Here is a 19593-nt window from a genome sequence, read left to right as displayed (position 1 = left end):
TGGAGCATCCAATTATGATTTCCATCATCTCATCAGGTACGAGGGGTTTGAGAAACAGAATTTAAATATTTTAGCTGAAAATGATGAAAAATATATATCTATTAGCAAAACAATTAAAGTTAATGGAACTCCTATTCACATGAGATTTCTTGATTCTTACAGATTTTTATCTGATAGCCTGGCTACACTGGCCTCTCAATTATCTGATGGTGAATTCAAAATCACATGTGCCATGTTTCCAAATCTGGACCTGAAATTAATTAGGCGAAAAGGTGTATATCCATATGATTATGTTACAGATTTTTCTAAATTTGATGAGTGTTCTCTGCCACCACAAGAAGAGTTTTACAGCAAAATCAGAGGATCTGGAATCACTGATGATGATTATCACCATGCCCAATTGATGTGGAACAATTTAAAATGCCAGACATTTCGTGATTATCACATGGCATATTTGAAACTTGATGTGACCCTCTTAGCTGATATACTTCAAGCATTCAGAAAATCATCAATGCAAAATTATGGACTGGACCCAGTGTATTTTTACAGTGCCCCGGGCCTAGCGTGGGCTGCAATGTTTTTAAATACCAAAATGCCATTGGATCTGATCCAAGATCCAGATATGTATCTGTTTATGGAGCAAGGTATAAGAGGAGGTATGGTGCAATGTTCTCAGAGATACGCCAGAGCAAATAACAAATATATGCCTGATCATGATCCAGCACGGCCATCAAATTATATAGCGTATGTAGATGCAAACAGCCTCTATGGTCACGCAATGATGCAAAAACTGCCATATGCAGGGCTTGAATGGGTCGAAGGTTTCAATATTGAGGATCTTCAGAACTATGATGACAGAGAACATGGCCTAATCTTAGAGGTTGATCTGATATTTCCAGATCATTTACATAACAAATTTTCTGATCTGCCCCCAATTCCCGAGGTTCAGTGCTCACCTGGCTCTAAACAGAAGAAGCTCATGATGACTCTGGAGCCAAAACAGGGTTGTGTCATATATTACAAAAACCTCCAGTTCCTGATGAAACATGGTGTTCAAGTAACCAAAGTTGGAAAAGTTTTGAGGTTTAGGCACTCAAGATGGTTGAAACCATACATTGATACAAACACGGAGCTTCGAACATCTGCAAAGAGCGAATTTGATAAAGGCTTGTTTAAATTGATGGTTAATTCTGTATATGGCAAAACAATTGAAAATGTCAGAAAACATACCGATGTTAAAATAATTACTGACCCCAGCCTGAGCAAAAAATTGGTTGCAAAGCCTAATTTCAATTACAGAAGAATTTATAATGAAGATATGGCACTTTTCAACATGAAAAAAACAAGGATTAAGTTTGATAAACCTATTTATGTAGGGGCTGCAATATTGGAATTGTCCAAATTACATATGTTAACATTGTATTATGATGTGTTGAAACCTTTTTATGGCGATAATGTAAAACTGATGTACATGGATACGGATAGTTTTATTCTTGATATTCAAACAGAAGATGTTTATCAAGATATGTCACAGCCTGAATTGCTCGAATATTTTGATACCAGTGAACATAAAAGGATTCAACCCCACAACAAAAAAGTACCCGGCAAGTTAAAAGATGAGACACTTGGTGATGTTATTGTGGAATTTGCTGGGTTAAGTGCCAAGATGTATAGTTTTAAAACATGTAGTGCTGTTGTCAAAAAGGCCAAGGGTATTGGCAAAGTAGCTGTGGAAAAAGAGCTCCAATTTGAAGATTATAAAAATTGCATCAAATCCCAGAGTTCAATCAGAACATCAGAATCCAGAATTCAGAGTGTGGATCACTTATTGACTTCAAATGTTGTAAGAAAAGTGGCTCTGGACCCACATGACGATAAGAGATGCATTTTATCATGTGGAATACATACTTTACCATGGGGTCATTGTGATTTGAAAAATGGAAATCAATGCCCAATTCCAGAGCATGATTTGAAATAAATAAACATGCCTATGAACTTATTTGGGTTTAAAAAACAAGGTATTATGGACCTGCCGACACCACAACCCTCTTCTGATATGCTGTCTAAACTGAGTGGTTTCTTAATTATTCATCTGAATAGCATACTTACAGATATTGACGATGAAACAGGCAAAATATTGTACATATTTAACAATAATTTAAATCATTACCAATTACCTGTAGGTGGGCAATTACAATTTATTACAACCCCTGAGGGTGATGTCAAGATTTCAGTAGGGAGAAATATTTACAGGATAAAGCACTCAAACATGGTTTCTGGCACTGTTTATACTGTTTCTGCTGGTGACTGCTTATATATTGAGGTCCCTGGATCTTATGACAAGCTTATACCCTTTTTTATAGAATTAAGAATCAGATACTCTATAATAAATAACTACTAAACAAAATGCCTAATGATATTTTTGGCCATACAAGACATGAAGATCACAGTGATGAGATTCTGATGCTTGATGTAAGAGTCAAGAAATTAAGAAGTGATTTACAAGCTTTACAAACTACACTCAATGCCAGTCTTCAATTAGAAATTACAAATTTGCAATCACAATGCATGGACCCTCTTCTTAAAATTGATTCTGAACTCAAGTTGCTGCTTCAGAAATATACTGACCTGGCCACATTAGATAATTTTCAAAGTTTAGAAGAAGCAGTTGCAGCTCTTCAAGCCAAATTTAAGACCCAGGCCACCAATTCTGAGCAATTGAAACAACAATTGGAAGAGCAGATAAATAATGTCCAGACACAACTCCAAACAATTGTCAAAAGCATAAAATCACAAGAAGATTTTGATCTAGTGATTTCCACTCTAAAAGAACAGATTCAGTCACTCCAGATACCTAATCTGGACCCTCTGAACAATGCCATAGCCGAGGTTAAAGAAAAAATTGAGACACTTGAAAATTTTATGAACAATTTGCCATCTTCTGATGCTTTAAATGCAATAACTCGGAGTGTAGCAAATATTAAGCTGCAACTTGAAACATATGAAGATTTTGGAAAAATTCAAAATTCCATAACCCATCTTGAAGGTACAATAGCAGCAGTGCAAAGTGATTTGGCAAATGTACTAGAATCCAGATTGCCCGGTATTGTAGATACCCTTGTCAGTGTCCAGCAACAAATCACAAAGCTTGAAAACCTCAACACTGAATCTGAACTATCTCATTTTCATCACTTGATAGATGATATCCAAACAAAACTTGAAATTTTACAACAATCCACACCCTCTCAGGCAGATATAGCCCTGCTCCAAAATGCTATGCAAAATGTGGCTGATGCTTCTGAATTACACAATGTAAAATTAGCACTTGAATCTTTGCAAAATACAGTCTCAAATCTTCCTACATCACAGGAACTTAAAAATATTAAGAGGGCAGTGAATAGGATATTGAAATCAGAAGATATCAAGAATATCCAAGCAGAGATCAAACATCTCACTCAGACAGTGGCCACTCTTCCAACCAATCAACATATTAATGAACTGCATTCCCTGTTTGAGGATATCAGAAGACAGGTCCATGATCTTACAGCTCAAAATTCGAAATTGGCAGTTGTTGAAAATTTGCAACAAATTGTAGCTAATATCAAGCAACAGCTAGGGACCATGGAATCCAATCAAGCAAATGCTCTGTCTGTTTTTGCCACCCAGCTACAAGAAATTGTGCAACAATACAAGAGACTTGCTGTGGACATAAAAATCAAGCCGGGCCATGATGATGTTGTTAGAACTATCAATGAGCACCTTGAATCTGTAACAAGCAGATTGCTCTCAGCAGAAAAGGAAATAACAGGCATAATCGAGAATCCTAAACATTCAGTAATTCTTGAATTGTACAGCATCCCCAACAAAGAATATGATTCTCCATTTACACCAGGTGGCAAAATATATATGCTGTCCCCTGCACAATTTTATTACCAATTTTTTGTTGGGGGCACATTGAGACCAATCAAGATCAAATATTGGCTACAGCCACAGGCACACCACTACCCTACATTATCAATAACAAATGCTGATAACAAAGTGAAAATCAGCAGTGTAGAATTGGAGGATTTTACAGATCCCAATACATTAGAAACATCTTATGTAGAAGATGATGGCTCTTTGGAATTTAAAATACAGATAGGGGACAAATTATATTTAGAAAATCCTGCAGTATCAGCTGCTGAACACCCTATAGTTGCAATATTCTTGTTTACATATTATGTCTAGAAAAATTATTGTTGATGAATTACACAGACAGGCCAGACATAATTTTAAGAGACTCCCAGTAGTCACAAAGGGCATAGATGATTTATGGCAAAGCGACTTGATTGAAATGGCAAGTGGGCAGTTGAAAAACTTAGACAAAATCAACAAGGGCTACAAGTATCTACTCACTGTAATAGATACATTTTCAAAATTTGCCTGGGCTGTGCCACTCAAATCCAAGACTGGAAAATGTGTTACAGAAGCCCTCAGGACAATCATCAATCAGAGTGGAAGATCCCCGCGCTATTTGCAAACAGATAATGGCAAAGAATTTTATAATTCAGTGTTTCAACAATTTATTAAAAGCCAGGCAATAAAACATTACTCGAGTTACAGTGATCTCAAGGCCTCAATTGTAGAGAGATTCAACAGAACCTTAAAAAATCTTATGTATAAACAATTTACACTGCAGGGTAATTATAAATGGATTAATATTCTTCCAGAACTTCTACATAAATATAACAACTCGGTCCATTCCACAATCAACATGAAACCCTCTGAAGTAATAAGCTCATCTGATGAGCAAAAATTGATCAGCACTGTTTATTATCCTAAATATCGGCCAACAACAAGAAAGGCCAGATACAAGATTGGGGATCAAGTAAGAATAAGCAAATATAAGCACTTATTCAAGAGAGGCTTTACAAGAAACTGGAGTACTGAATTATTTACAGTGGTTCAAGTTAAACCCGGGACCCTTAACACATATATAATAAAGGATCACCGAGGAGAAATTCTCAAAGGCAGGTTCTATGAACAAGAGCTCAGCAAAACTAAACAGCCTGACACATATCTCATAGAAAAAATCATCCGCAGAAAAGGCAACAAGTTACTTGTCAAATGGCTAGGACTCCCAGAACACAGCTGGATCGATGCAAACAAAATAATAATATGAGCACCTGGGATGTTATAAAAAGGCTGCCAGAACCTGAACAACAGAATAAGAGAAATGGCAACTTGCTACCTGATAATATTAAATGTCTTATTGTTGGGCCATCGGCTTGTGGTAAAACTACACTAATGATTGATAATTTTTTATTGGCACCCAACTGGTTAGACTGGAAAAACAGGCACTTGTATATCTTCTCTAAGAGCTTGGAACAATTAAAATATCAGCAGCTGATGAAGCTATATGATGGATTGGATATTGCCACTTTTGAACCAGATGTTAAGCCACTTGATGACTGTCTCGATAACTCTGTTGTTGTGTTTGATGACATTATACTGGATAATCAAAACAAGGTTAGAAATTTTTTTACACAGGGCCGACACAAAAACATTGATTGCTTCTACCTGGCACAGACTTTTTCAAAAATACCCAAGCAACTGATCCGAGACAATAGCAATTTTATATGCGTGTTTCATCAAGACCATACCAACCTCAAACACATACATGATGAATATGTAGGTGGGGACCTGAGCTACAATGATTTTTCCAAATTTTGCAGCAGGTGCTGGAACCAGGACAGTTATGGGTTTGTCACAATTGATATGACAAGAACACCCAATAGTGGCAAATACAGAAATAAGATCAACAATTTTCTAGACGTTGAAACAATTTTTTAGACGTTGAGACGTATATAAATAAACATGAAAAGGCCAATCATTGATGATCTTAAGTTAAGAGATTATCTTGTAAAAAGATTTAAGGGATGGAAATCAGAGAACCGTGGAATTTATGAAAAACACAAACAAACAGAACAGCCTGTAATTGATGCTATTAATAATTTAGGTAAGAATATCAAAACTGTTACAGAGCAGAATCAAAATTTGCTCACAGAGCTTGTACCTGTAGCTGCTAGGAACATATTAGATTATCCATTCACCCCACTTTCCAGTATTCATACACCTAGTCCTCCTAGAAGAATTGAGGCTAGTCAGGATCCTATTGAATTGGGTCTTCTTGCTCAAAAATATTTAACCACACCTAAAGACAATAAAGATGAGGTTTTTGGCTTATATGCTGACACAGAGCTTGATGGCAGCATCATACATAGAATTGGCAATTTCAGAGTAACATTTATGGGAGATGATATAATTGTATATTCAGAATCTCGACTTGGAGAAAAAGGTGCTTTTGTTAAGTATACCGGCACGCCTGGATTGTGGGAACTCATGACCAGGAAAAGGCCTGGCAGCTATACAGATCAAGATTATGAGGATTACAAAGAAATATTAATAAAATCAGATGCTCTATACCAGAACAATGATCCCACACAAAAAAGAGTGAAGTCGAGCAGTGGGGCAAAATACAACAATTTAATCAAGCCCATATGGTCACAAATCAAGACTGGCAGTGGAATCAAACAATACAACACCCTGCCCAAAGAATTTGTCTGGGTTGATGATGTCAGGAAACTTGTAGATAGGCTATTGGTGATAGCTGGGGAGGAAAATGCTGGGAACCACAATTTTTACAATGAAAAGGTTGGAATTATGGACATGATAAGCACCAAATTGTCTAATTTTATAGTGAATGACACTAAGGGGATTGGATATCTTATAAAAATTATTAACACTCTACCCCCCAAATTTTGGAATATTTCTGAGGGTCGGGGCCTTGTTAATGACATTATAAACAAGCTGCCATTTGAACTACACATTCCAGGCTATCAGTATTGTGGTCCAGGCACAAAACTGGACCATAGATTAAACAGAGGGGATCCTGGTGTTAATCCCCTAGATGCTGCTTGTAGAGACCATGACATAGCATACAACACAGATTCTGATCTTGACAAGAGACATGTTGCAGACAAGAAATTAGAAGAGGCTGCATTTGGCAGATTTGTAAGCAAAGATGCTTCTTTGAGTGAAAAAATAGCAGCATTGGGAACCACCATAGCTATGAGCACCAAACAAAAACTGGGGTGGGGGTTGTGAATATGTATATAATAAACCTACAATGAAGGCCAAGGGTGTTATGTATCAAGTACCTTATGCAGGTCTCAAATCTCTTAAAACTATTGACAGTCTCTTGACCAAAAAGCAGCGCAAGAAAAAAAATTCTTGTATTGCAAAGGGGCATGGTATGAAATTGTTGCTTAGTACCCCCCAATTAAAAAAATTACAGCAATCAAGAAAAAAATCACATGTGGGGGGATTCATATTTACCATCCCTGCCATCTTAGCTGCTCTCGGGGCTGTGGGGAGCTTGGCTGGGGGTTCAGCCGCCATAGCAAAAACAGTAATAGATGCCAAGAAGAATAGGGCAGAATTAGATGAGCAGAAGCGCCATAACCTGGCAATGGAGAAAAAAGGCAAAGGTGTTAAGAGAGCCATGAATAAGTTTAAAAAAAACAAGAGCCGCTTACAAACCAAGATATTGAAGCTTTAATCAAGCCACTGGGCATCAAACATTTTAGAGGTGTGTACATGTCTGATTCTTTGCCAGAACAACCACTCAACAAAGAGTGTGGCGTTGTTAATTTGGATGAGTACAAAAATCAGGGCACTCACTGGATCTGTTATCTTAAATATTTAAAAAATGAGGCATTTGTGTTTGATTCATTTGGAGGTGTTCCACCTGAAAATTTAGTAAAATATCTAAAATCAGCTAATCTTTATTACAATAATGCCCGTGTTCAAAATTTCAAAGATGTTAATTGCGGACATTTGTGTCTATCTGTTCTTAGATACATGTCTCAAATAAATAAACCATCAATTGAAGATTTTCAAAAAGCCTTGTGGTATCTGAAACATCATGGGGGTATTCCATCTCACCAGCCAAAATTCAATATTGAAACTCAAATTGCATGATGACATAGTGTATCCCAAAACAATAGCTCTCAGAGCATTTTATGGCATGTACTTGATCCCTAATATTACACACCACAACAATACAATTGCAGTTGGGGATGAAAAAATTGTCATCACTCCAGGGCAGTATAATCTGTCCACTCTAAATGCTCAATTACCCAGAGGTGTAGTGTTAAGTCAAAATTCTGTCACTCACAGAGTAGAGATTGTATCTGCCGCAGAAACAGTGGATCTGGGTACCATAGGAGAGCTGTTGGGCTTTGAGAACAACACAAAACTTGAACCAGGCATCAAACACACTGCTATGAATATACCCAAATTCTTAGCCATAGAGACTCTAAATATTCACTGTAATGTGGCTGAGGGTATGATCACCAAATCAAATGGCATAGGCACTCACAAACAAACTGGCATCATTGCGACATTCAAACCTAACTCTGAATTCATGGAGCCCATCATCTACAATCCATCCCCAACATTATATTTTCCTGTGTGTCATAATAGAATAGATTATATTGAATTGATGGTCACTAATGAAAAAGAAGAATTAGTTGATTTTGCTGGAGCCACAACAACTGCAATCATAGAGATTAACATTTAAATAAAAATACATACAATGGAAAATATTGAGAGTTATGAGCTACAATCATTCCCCCCAAACAGGAGGACATTTGCAAATTTAAATCAGCCCAACACAGAGATTGAGGTTGATCTTGATGTAGGGGATGGATTTATACACCCCCACAGAGCAGATCTATACATCAAATTTGATGTTGTAAAGCTCGATGGAACAGATTATCCGGCAAATTCAAATATAAGACTTGTGGACAATTTTGTGCCTCATCTATTCTCTGAAATTGAGATCAGAAAGCACGGTGTTGTTATAAACAGAGTGGATTATCCCGGCATTACCTCCACGGCTTTGGCCACATTAAAATTATCCAAAACCGAGGCTTCATACTACAAAATCGGGGGATTTGAGGCTGGTGATAAGATATTATCTAAGAACCACACTGTGCTGTTCCCGATGCGCCTGTTGCCAGGATTCTTCTCAGATTACAAAGAAATTATGTGGAAGGGTGGGTTAAGAATCACATTTAGAAGAGCTGCAAATGATAATAATGCTTTGATGAGGTACAGTACAATAAACCCCACAGGAGAAGCTCTGCCTAATACCCTACCAGATGCAGGCAAATGCATTATTCAGACTATGGAGTTAAGAATCCCTGTTGTTGAATACGAGGCCAGTTATGGTCTTAAATACAAAGCTGATATTCTAAAAAATCCACAGATTCCTCTGCAATTTTATACATATCAATGTGTACAGAAGCCCGCAACTGGTTCTTATTATGAGTTTGATGCTACAAATTCATTCTCCAGTATTCAATACGACATGCCTGATTTTGTAGTGGTATTGTTTCAGACTGGGAGACACAACAATCAGGAAAAAAATTCAAGTAAATTTGATAGCTGCAACATCAAGAACATATATCTTAAAAATGGCAGAAATGAGGTCTTTCCTAGAGAAAATTATAATTTAGACATGTCCAAGAATGATTTCCTCAAATTATATGAAGCTTTTTCGGCTTTCAAGAGAGTCACTACAGGCAATACTGACATGTACTACACACCAGATGAATTCAAAGCACAGAGGCCCATGTTTGTAATCAATGCTTCAAAAAGAAAACAGGTTGTGGTGAATGACAGAACAAATATTAAAATTATCTGTGAATTCCATGAGGCATTGCCTGATGACACCATATGTAGTGTTATTCTCATAGGAGAAAAATCATATGTTTATGATGTAAGAAATGAGAGAGTCACAGAGCAATTCTAGAGGAGCTCTGCGGCAAACCGGAAGTAGACCGGAAGTGGACCGGAAGTGGACCGGAAGTGGACCGGAAGTGGACCGGAAGTAGACCGGAAGTGGACCGGAAGTAAACCGGAAGTGGACCGGAAGTAAATATGTGTGTGTGGGTGAGTGTGGGTGGGTGTGGGTGTGTGTGGGTGGGTGTGTCGTGGCCTAGTTTTAAGTGTGGCCGAAAAAAATATCAAGAGGGGCATATTTTTGACAGAATTATGGACAACAATCTCACAGAAGTGCCTTTTGTAAGTATAGACACATCAATCCGAGGGGGCTCTTCCTTTCTCATGGAATCCATGAGGGCTTTTTTACAAAAATCTTGGATTAGAGGGGGGTGCTACACTTGAGCAAAAAGCTCATATGGGCATGTTGAGCTAGGTTTAAGTGTAAGCAATTCTGCTTGAGGGGGGCTCTTCCTTTATCGAGTTTATAATATCATATTTTACACTACTGGTGAGCAAGCTTTCCTCTTTTCGAACTCTATGCTTCCTTGCGATTTGTCCATATCTGGAATCTGCTCAGTGAGTGTAACATTCTTCACTGATACTCCGTCAAGAAGATGAAAGTTTCACTGGCATTTTACTGAGCGTATGGGTCGTTTAACAATAAAATTGCTTCTTTATTTCCACTTAGGTTACTTTACGTCGCCGTCGTGGCTCTTGAGTTAATCGCGACGATGTGGAGAACAATGAAGTGATAACATGTCCGTTCTTTAGTCACGGTTCAAGCCGTGTCTTAAAGCACGTATCGATGACTTTTTCGGGCAATAATGTTATAGGGTTGGTTAATTAAATGGGTGACAGTGAGTGGTGGGGATTTTACCCTATATTATCGCATAAATGTCACAGATTTGATTCCAAAATTGTTTTGCAATAAAGTGGGGTGAGTTTATTGTGATTTTTTTATGTGTCGGTATTTCCGATACTAAAAAATCATTTATTTTATTACTAAACTGTCTTTGATGCAGCAAAGATAGCAATCAATCAAGCAAGATTACGATGCACGGAATACCCGAGGATATGTTAAGAATTGAATAGTCCAAATCGACGCACATATTTTCTTCGTGACAGTTTAGCGAATATTAACTCGTTAGTTGGTATTCATTTGTGCATTATAGTCGATACATTACACTTGAAGCATCTTATTTCACCGTTACGGATTTAAAAATGTTAATCATCTCTCTCCCAAGATTCTGGCCGCTATCATTGGTTTCTTTATCAGACGCGCCGATTACGCGATGAAAAGTTACGAACCAATTTTTGGACTCTAAGAATTGGGTGCGACCATTACACGGTAAAATACGGTAATTTGTTTATGCCGGCTCAGTGGCAGAGCGTATTGAATATGATTCACAATTTTGGCACCGAAAATTTCCGGGTTGGAGTCCTGGTCTGGACTACGGATGGCCAAACGGATCCGAAAAATCCGGATTCGAGAGTTTCGTATCTCAATCCCATTATAATATTACCACACCTTAAAAGATATTATGATCTTCGATTACAAAGAAATTTTTCATTAGTTAGTCCTACAAGATTTTTTTTCAAGTGTTGTTCCTAAAATACTTTGCTACGCATCGGCTAACACACTCGTGCACAAAAGTAATCTTACTTGTTTAACATAAAATGTCAGAGGTGATTTTGTAAATGCCATTGAAACGAATATGTATTCATTCGAATGTATTGGAAATGGAAACACACATAAATGTGAGACATTCCATTCTAGGATGAAACCACTCCGTCATGAAGGTCGACACTACTGTATGTATTCGTCCCATTAGAAATAAAATAACAATAATAATAGACATGTATGATAAATCTCTCTATCTCTCTCACACACGCACACACATCACATGCTAAGTATGATAGATTTTTATAAAACTTGGTCCAGGTCATTAAATTGAATCTTAATTGTAATTAATTGCCGGCGTATAACTTATTACCCCCCTTTTTGTACAAATATTTTTGAGGAAAAAGCTTTACCATTGACTTTATAATTAATTTACAGTACTTAGGTCTAGTTTCAACAAAACGCCTCCCCGATAGCGCACTGGTAGCGTCATCGCCTTGTAATGCCCAGGAACTAGGTTCGATACCCGTTGGAGCGTGCCCAAGGGGGGGGGGGTTATAACCCCCCCCTTTTGACCCAGTATTCCTAAGAAAAGAGAACGTCAAAGGTAGGAAAGATAGAAAAATGAGAGCTGACTACCAGAAAAAGTGTACGTAACCCTTCCCTTTCGGAAATCCTGGGCACGCCACATTTGGAAGCGCATAGTAGTTCGGATCCCACTTTAGACTGTAGGTCCAGTCCTGATTAGCCTTTCTGTGCATAAAGTGGATTTGAAACAACAATAATTTAATGGTTTCAGCAAATAACTTAGCTAATCTAACTAGGAAAGAAAACATTTTAATCTTCTTCGTCACGAACGGCAAGTACAGCGCCTTGAATAACGTAGTGTGGAAAACGTCCCAAGAAACTGGTTCCCCGAGACGATGACAAGTAGATGGCAGTGCGATCGACCCAGGTGCTAATTTTGTTATGAAAGTAATGCGGCTTAGTTAGTTTTTGGAATATATTGTGTAGATTTGTTTCTCTAGAAAGGCGGTAAGTGAATTGATGGAAACAGTTATATTTGTGGAGTGATTTGCAGTCACGAAATGGCATTAATTCGGAAAGAAAAGTAAAATAAAATTAATAAATAAATAGCATGCGTAACACAAGAAGAAACATCGCAATGTGATTCCGGACGTCAGGTCTTGGACTGTGTATTAGAGTTTATTTTTCTATGTTATTAGAATATAAATAGTATCCTGAGAGATATTTCATACCGAGGCGACAAACCACAAGTGTCGCTTGAAAGCGAGCAGTCGGAAATCAATGCAGCCTTTCGAACCGTAGGGACAAAAGCTCTGACTGCACCGTTTTCTCAAGGAGATTTTACACCAAAGCGACACGGGACAAACGATACGAGGATTTCACACCAAAGCGACACGGGTCATTCGGTCCAAGGCAACTTTCATACCGAAGTGACACATGTTGCTTGGAAAGGAGCCAATCAAGAGCAACATTTGACATCGTAGCGGCATGACGGGAAGCACAGGCCAGGGTTCGGTTGGTGAAATCCTCAAGCGATAAGTGTCGCGTGCCGCTTGTCGCTTTGGTGCGCAATCTTACTAAAGCAAGACACTCATTGCATCGCGTATGCGCGAACAACAAACCACGGCAACATGTTGCAAGCTATTGAGGAAATGACCCAGTTTGAGCGACGCAGAAGCGACAAAGCGACACGTGTGGCTTATCGTGTCGCCTAGATCTGTTGTTGTAATGTGCAGTTTATCGTGTCGCCTATCTGTTGTTCGCAAACAACGCTTGCTAATAGACTGAAGGCACCATGTCGCTTGTCACTTAGTTGGAAACTCCCCCTGTAGCGCGTCGCTTCGGTCTGAGCACCCTTCCTTTAAGAAGCTTTCCGACCGAATTAACAAGTAGCACGCGAATACGCCATATGAACGTGTCGTTTTCTGTTTGGACCCTCATGTGCAATGAATGCTATTTTACAGTGTGAACATCCCGTGTCGCTTGTCCCATTGGTTTGAAAGTTGCCTTACACTCATGTCGATGGCACTAAGAAAGTTTTGTGGGGTTCCCCTTGTCGTTTCATGGAATCATCATTATCATCATTGCCGCGATTAGTTTAAAGCGGAAGAAAAGAGACAGTAAATATCCAAAATACAAATGCTTCAGTGTGTATATCTTTAAAAGAAATGATGATGATGATAATAATAATGAACCTAATTCATACACAAAAATTTAGTTGCCAAGAACATTCCACGCGTATTTTTTCTCCCGTATTATGACGATAACAGGACGTGGTCGACTGTCTAGAATGTTCGTTAATATCTTCGCGACCACTGTACCAAATATCATAGCAATTATCACATTCATAGAAATGTTTCATGTAAAAGAATCAGACGTTGCAGCGAAAACTCCATTTACTTCCATTATAAGTAGTCGAACACCAAGCACCGGGGTCAACACCAGCGCCTCTAGCGGATCATTTTCGAGTGGAACCAGCCAGAGATCGCAGAACCATGCCGTTTTACACACTACGTTATTCTAGGCGCTGTACTGCAAGGAAGCAAGAAATAAATCGTCTAACTCAGAACAGACAGACATTTCCAAGAAATGGAGGTAATCAAAAACTGAGTATCGCCGTATAAGACCTATTTTTAAAGAAAAAAAGAGCATCTTATATGCCGACAAATCCGGTATTGAGATCATGGTCTAAGTTCGTTCAAAACTGCATTTCGGCGGTTTGGAAGATTGTTAAAACGCGTCGATGAAGAACTCTTTAATTCACATTCTGCAGAATTGTGAAAGACTCTCGTACGCTGAGATTTTCCTTGACCTGTCAGCACTGGCTGTATTTGACGGTTCGGAATTCCACCTGCTTCCAGATCGCGTGAGAACTAATCGGAATTGTTGCGTCGCGGAAGACCAATTTTCCCCCCTTTCGGACAGGCAAGAAACGAGTGGCGGGAGAAAAACGTTGCCCGCCCCACTGCCATGGTGGCATTACCGCTACGCGCTGTGACGTCACGGCTGGTAGATGGCGCGAGTAGCGCCAGGCGGGACGACGATCTGCGGAGAGAGCAAGGTCGTCGCATTTTCAGTCGGGAGGGAAAACCAAAAGCAAGCAACAGAACTGGCGGGAATCGGTGTGTGTGACAGTGCTTTCGTGAATGGTGATTTTTTTTTATTGGTGACAGTGTTCACTAAGTGACAAGTGTGTGTGTCTGGAACCTTTAACTTTGTGGTTAACCCCTGTGTTAAAAGATAAATATCATTCCCATTCATTTTCCTCGTCAAGTAGGTAAGTAATTCACGAATTTGCCTAATTTCAAAACAAAATAGTTATATTGATGTTAATGCCTGCGATGCCTTAGTAAACATCGCCCCTTTTTTTCTCATTGATGTATCGGGCCTCCAGTTTCTGAAAATAGACCAAAAATTTAGACACGAAGATCACATGCCATGATTTCTTAAACAGTTTCAAAAAGAACTAACAAGCTTGGAATCATTATGTATCAATAATAGGGGGAATGACTTTTCTTGGCTCGCAAAAATTATGGGGGGAGGGGGAATCCACCGTAAAAGAAACAAAATTTACCTTTCCTACAAAACTCGTAACAAGATCATTGAAATCCTTTATAATTTTATATTTCCTATGCAGAAATGTACTTGGAAGTATAATTTCTTTACTAACTTGTTAACCTGTAATAGCATTACTATGATATAACTTTTCGTGGAATGAACCCTTTGATATCGTAACTTAGATTGTGAACCATCATTGCAAATTCTTGAAGCAGCTATTAGGCTCAGTGAATGTCACTTATAAATTACTTTAACCCATTTTATGAGATTTCTAATCCATCAGTTTTGGATGTAGATATTAAAGAAATTGATCACGAGCACACTCGATAAGTAATACTGCGGTTATTAAATTTTGAACCAGCTTCCATGGTTCATTGGCCAAAAATCCTAGGTTTAACTGTGCCTAAACTATGGATGTGTCGTGGTTTTTGTCCCATCATGCATTTCATTAGATTATTATTAACCCAAAAGGTGCAACAGCGATGTAAAGTAACCGTTATATGAAGAAATGAAGTTAATTGATATTGAACTTTGCAGTTTAAGGTTTAAATGTTCGTACAGAATTGCTTAGCTTAATATTTAAAATCCCATTCAATTCACTAAAAATATCGGCTCAGTTAGGAAACAAAAAATGACAAGAATATCGAGATTATAACGGATCGACTTTTCACTATTCGGTACATGTCGATATATGTAATTCAGAGATCATACGAAAACAAACATAAGATATTTACATTCAAAATATTGAAAATTGCAATAACATGGTGTGTATATTTCATGGTAGATACTTAATTTGAGGTTTTATAGACAGAAAGCTGAGATTGCCGAACATAAACAATCATAATACTTATGTTTATGTAAGGTGGCGTTCATAATTCCAGTACTAATTTGTGTGACGGTAAAAGTACACGCAATTTGCATCATTACAGAATGTTAGTCCATGGTACAGTTTCATCGACTTCATTCGATGGTTTTTAAGTAGACTTTTCTATTACTTAGTGTGATTAGTGTTTAGTTCTTCTTAGTGAAAGTAAAAACCAATTAATATTACAAAACGTTAGCATGAGTGCATCAATATTGCGCTGTATAAATTGCACAGTCTATTAAATTCGTAGACTGTACGGTGACGAAAAGACCAATGGCCGACCACGTTGGTTTAGGGTGTGTGTGTCTTTGTGAGCACCTTTCATCAATTGCCTAATCATCGTCATCCTCCTCATTACGATTTGCCACAAGTAATCGAAAAGAGAAACAACATAATAATAATATGATGGCGATAGGAAGCCTTGAACGTAATTTTGTAGGTGATGTGTAGGGAGCGGAAGTTGATGGCCTAAAAATGTAGGTATATGACCTATAGAATGTCCTAAAAAATGGGAAAAATTGACCATTAAATTTGTTAGTTTCAGGTTAAAAATTGTAATGAAAAGGAAATTAAACAAAATGCAATCTTTTTTTTTTTAAAAAAAAAAAAAGGTACCAAATGATACCACATGCACATTCAATCAAAATATGCAACGAGGATTTCCAATTGAAACATCCGAATAATTTTTAAACAATTTAATTAAAAAATTGTATACACTGAATGAATTGGTGTAAAATGCATTAATTTCCCGCATCTGTGCTTGTAAATCTTGCAACATCTATATAGGCCTATGTTCACCTTGGTGAAAATACTCAAGAATATTACTAAAATGCAAGAAGTGATAAAAGATGACGAAACAATACACCGAATATTGCGAAAAATGACGAGAAAATGCCGAAAAACGGGGAAAATGACCTAAAACCCGAAAATTGGCAAAAAAAAAATGCACTTTAAAATGATCTTTTTTGGGTTCTAGACGAAGTGTAATATTGTGTATATTTAATGGGCATCGTGTCCGAGATGTCAGAAAAAAGATGACATTTCATCAACTTCCGCTCCCTAGTGATGTCGTTTGGAAATTTTAACCGGAATAGTAAACTGTACGCTGTTAGGAGTCCCATATAATTTACAATATTTTAGCGTTAACATTTATTAGTCCGCCCGTTTTTAATTAATTTTAATATTGGAGCGAGTGAAGAAAATAGAGAGTGTCTCCAATTTCGTTAATTTTTGGTATACTAACTAAATTTGGCCTTCTAATCACGAATCTGTTGTTAAAATGCGGGGGTCCCGTGTGGATTTGGTTTGAGTTGGTGTTTTAAGTCCACTTTATGCAAATTAAGGCTAATCGGGACTGGACCTACGGTTTAAAGTGGGATCCGAACCACTGTGTCATGTGTCTCCTCCGGGTATCGAAACCGGGACCCCTTGATTACAAGGCGACGACGCTACCACTGCGCCATCGGGAGGCTCTGGTCACGTGTGGAAATAGGGAAAAAGCCGATATAAGTGGAATTTGTTTTACAGCTGTTTCGCATTGTTTTAGAAACAAAATTTTAACTAAGCTTGCCTAACCTAACCTAACCTTACAGGAAATGGTTCGTGGGGCTATCCGTGAATGGTTTGTGGGGCTACCCGTGCATGGTTCGTGGCAACATATACATGAATGTACAATTTTTTCACGTGACCCCCGCATTTTAACAACAGATTCGTGATTAGAAGGCCAAATTTAGTTAGCATACCAAAAATTAACGAAATTGGGGACATTCTCTGTATTCTTCACTCTAGCCTTAATATTTCACGATGCATGAATATTATATAATTAGTACATGTTACAGCTGCGTGAACCATAAAAAGTTTTAAAAACTGAATCATTTTTTAAAAAAATAATGGCTCAACAGCCTTCAGCTTTTTCATTGGGTGACGCGTGGTTAGCACATCGAGTCCCATAGTCGCTGTTTTCTGGCTTTTGACACCGGTGCCAGCTACTTCCCCTTTTCAAGTACCTTCTCAATTGTCCTCACGACGCTGGGTCAATGCGGGAATCGAATTCGGGAATCCTCACACCAAAGGCGGGAGCGCTAAATTATATTAATGGGGTAACTATGTAATGGTCTGCAATACTGTTAAAGCATCCATGGTTATATTTTAACAGTAGTTTGACGGTAGTCAATATTGATAAGACCATCATTTCTCGATTCAACTCTTTATAGCGTACTAAGTTTGTAAATTTTAGATGTGGATGTGACATCGTCAGCTCATATTGTAGTACACCCAACGGCGAAAGAAACGGTAGACGAATTGTCCACCACCAAATTTCTTTCGGTCTGTATTACACAGTGTGATGGCAGTGAATTGAAATAAAGACGTCAATAAGCAAAGGGAAATTACCTTCTCCGAACCAACATAGTTTCATTCCTTAAAGCAACACAGGATGTAGAATAAAGAAGTAATGAAAATAGCAGTGGACAATTTGCCTACCATTATCTCTAGGGATCCACTAGTATTGCTCGGCAAATTGTCCATGACTCTTTTCATTAATTTTTCTCTTACATCCTGTGTGTTTTTAAGCCATGGATTTTTATGTATGCTGGTGCAGAAGTTGTCAACAGCTTGTTTTGAGTTTTCTTTTAATTCTTCAAGCTCTTATTGGGTCAAATAAAGTGCACGAACATGGTGATGGACAATTTGCACGGTAATACTCATTGATTCCACTGTACAGATATTCCTGACAAGTGAAGTGCACTTCTGTAACTGTTTTCCCCGCCAGTTTTACATCCTGCGCAACAAGAATGCCAGGACGTATAACTGAAGACAGGAAACAATGTGGATTCAGCAAATCCAACAATGATACGGGCAACTTTCTTTAGCTTCAGGCATTAGGCTGTGACCAATATTCCGCTTCTTTATTTTGAGGATTGTGCACACATTAATGTTGCGTATTGAATGCTATCGTTAAGAATAAAAACTCACCGATACATCAGGCTGACTTTGAAATAACTATGTCGATAGTTGAGTGAAGAGGTTACACCACCAATTCAAATCGTAAATTCATTCTCAACCATGGACGCCCGCCGTGAAAGGCCAGGGGGTGGCATTTACCCCCCCCCCCCCTGAGATTTCGGGAAAGAGTACATTTAATTCGAATGGTGAAATTGTAGCGATATTTTACAACAAAAATATTGTTACAACAATTATTATTATTATTATTATTATTATTATTATTATTTGAAGTAGAGTTACATTTAAGCTGTCTATTGTATTCTGATTATCTAACTATAAAAAACAGCTTTTTGTGCTACATTAATTAATGTTAAGTATACAGTTATACAAATTGTATATACAGAGCATTCCCTGAGATTCGCTACGAGACTCGGCGGCAAGCGGCCCGGCGTCAGCGCTTGTCTTTCCCGGCGAACGGAGTCCGCGACAGTCGCTAGAGTCGGCTATTAAAATTACAGTATTCATATTGTGTACTAACCTTGACTACAGAATGTGTTGAAAATGATGTCCCTCTGCTGAAACACATTCCTGGGATCTACGAAGGAAATTGGTATTTACACGTGCAAGTTCGTCAACTGTAATTCTCCCGATTTCACGTACAATACTCTCTTTTAACTCACGGATGGTGTGCGGATTGTCTTTGTATACTTTATTTTTTTAGATTTTCCCATAAATAAAAATCGCAAGC

The 19593-nt window shown here is 38.1% G+C and overlaps 1 protein-coding gene across 3 annotated transcripts in view; it reads left to right on the top strand.

The window, feature by feature from the left end:
• The window catches only part of sha (shavenoid), a 509126-nt gene that overhangs the window by 207254 nt on the left and 282279 nt on the right, over window positions 1-19593 (top strand). The window contains exon 1 of one of the 3 annotated variants that reach the window (XM_083115601.1): window positions 14562-14756. The exons of the other annotated variants lie outside the window; for them this stretch is intronic. The gene's annotated coding sequence lies outside the window, so the exon portion shown is untranslated. Of the gene's footprint in view, window positions 1-14561; window positions 14757-19593 lie in introns of those variants that run through there. 3 annotated transcript variants of the gene reach the window in all.

The sequence above is a fragment of the Lepisma saccharinum genome, chromosome 30, assembly GCF_977018435.1.
Source record: "Lepisma saccharinum chromosome 30, izLepSacc3.1, whole genome shotgun sequence".
Lineage (NCBI taxonomy): Eukaryota > Metazoa > Arthropoda > Insecta > Zygentoma > Lepismatidae > Lepisma > Lepisma saccharinum.
The sequence above is the reverse complement of the archived record's forward strand: the minus strand, read 5'-3'. Positions and strand labels throughout refer to the sequence as shown.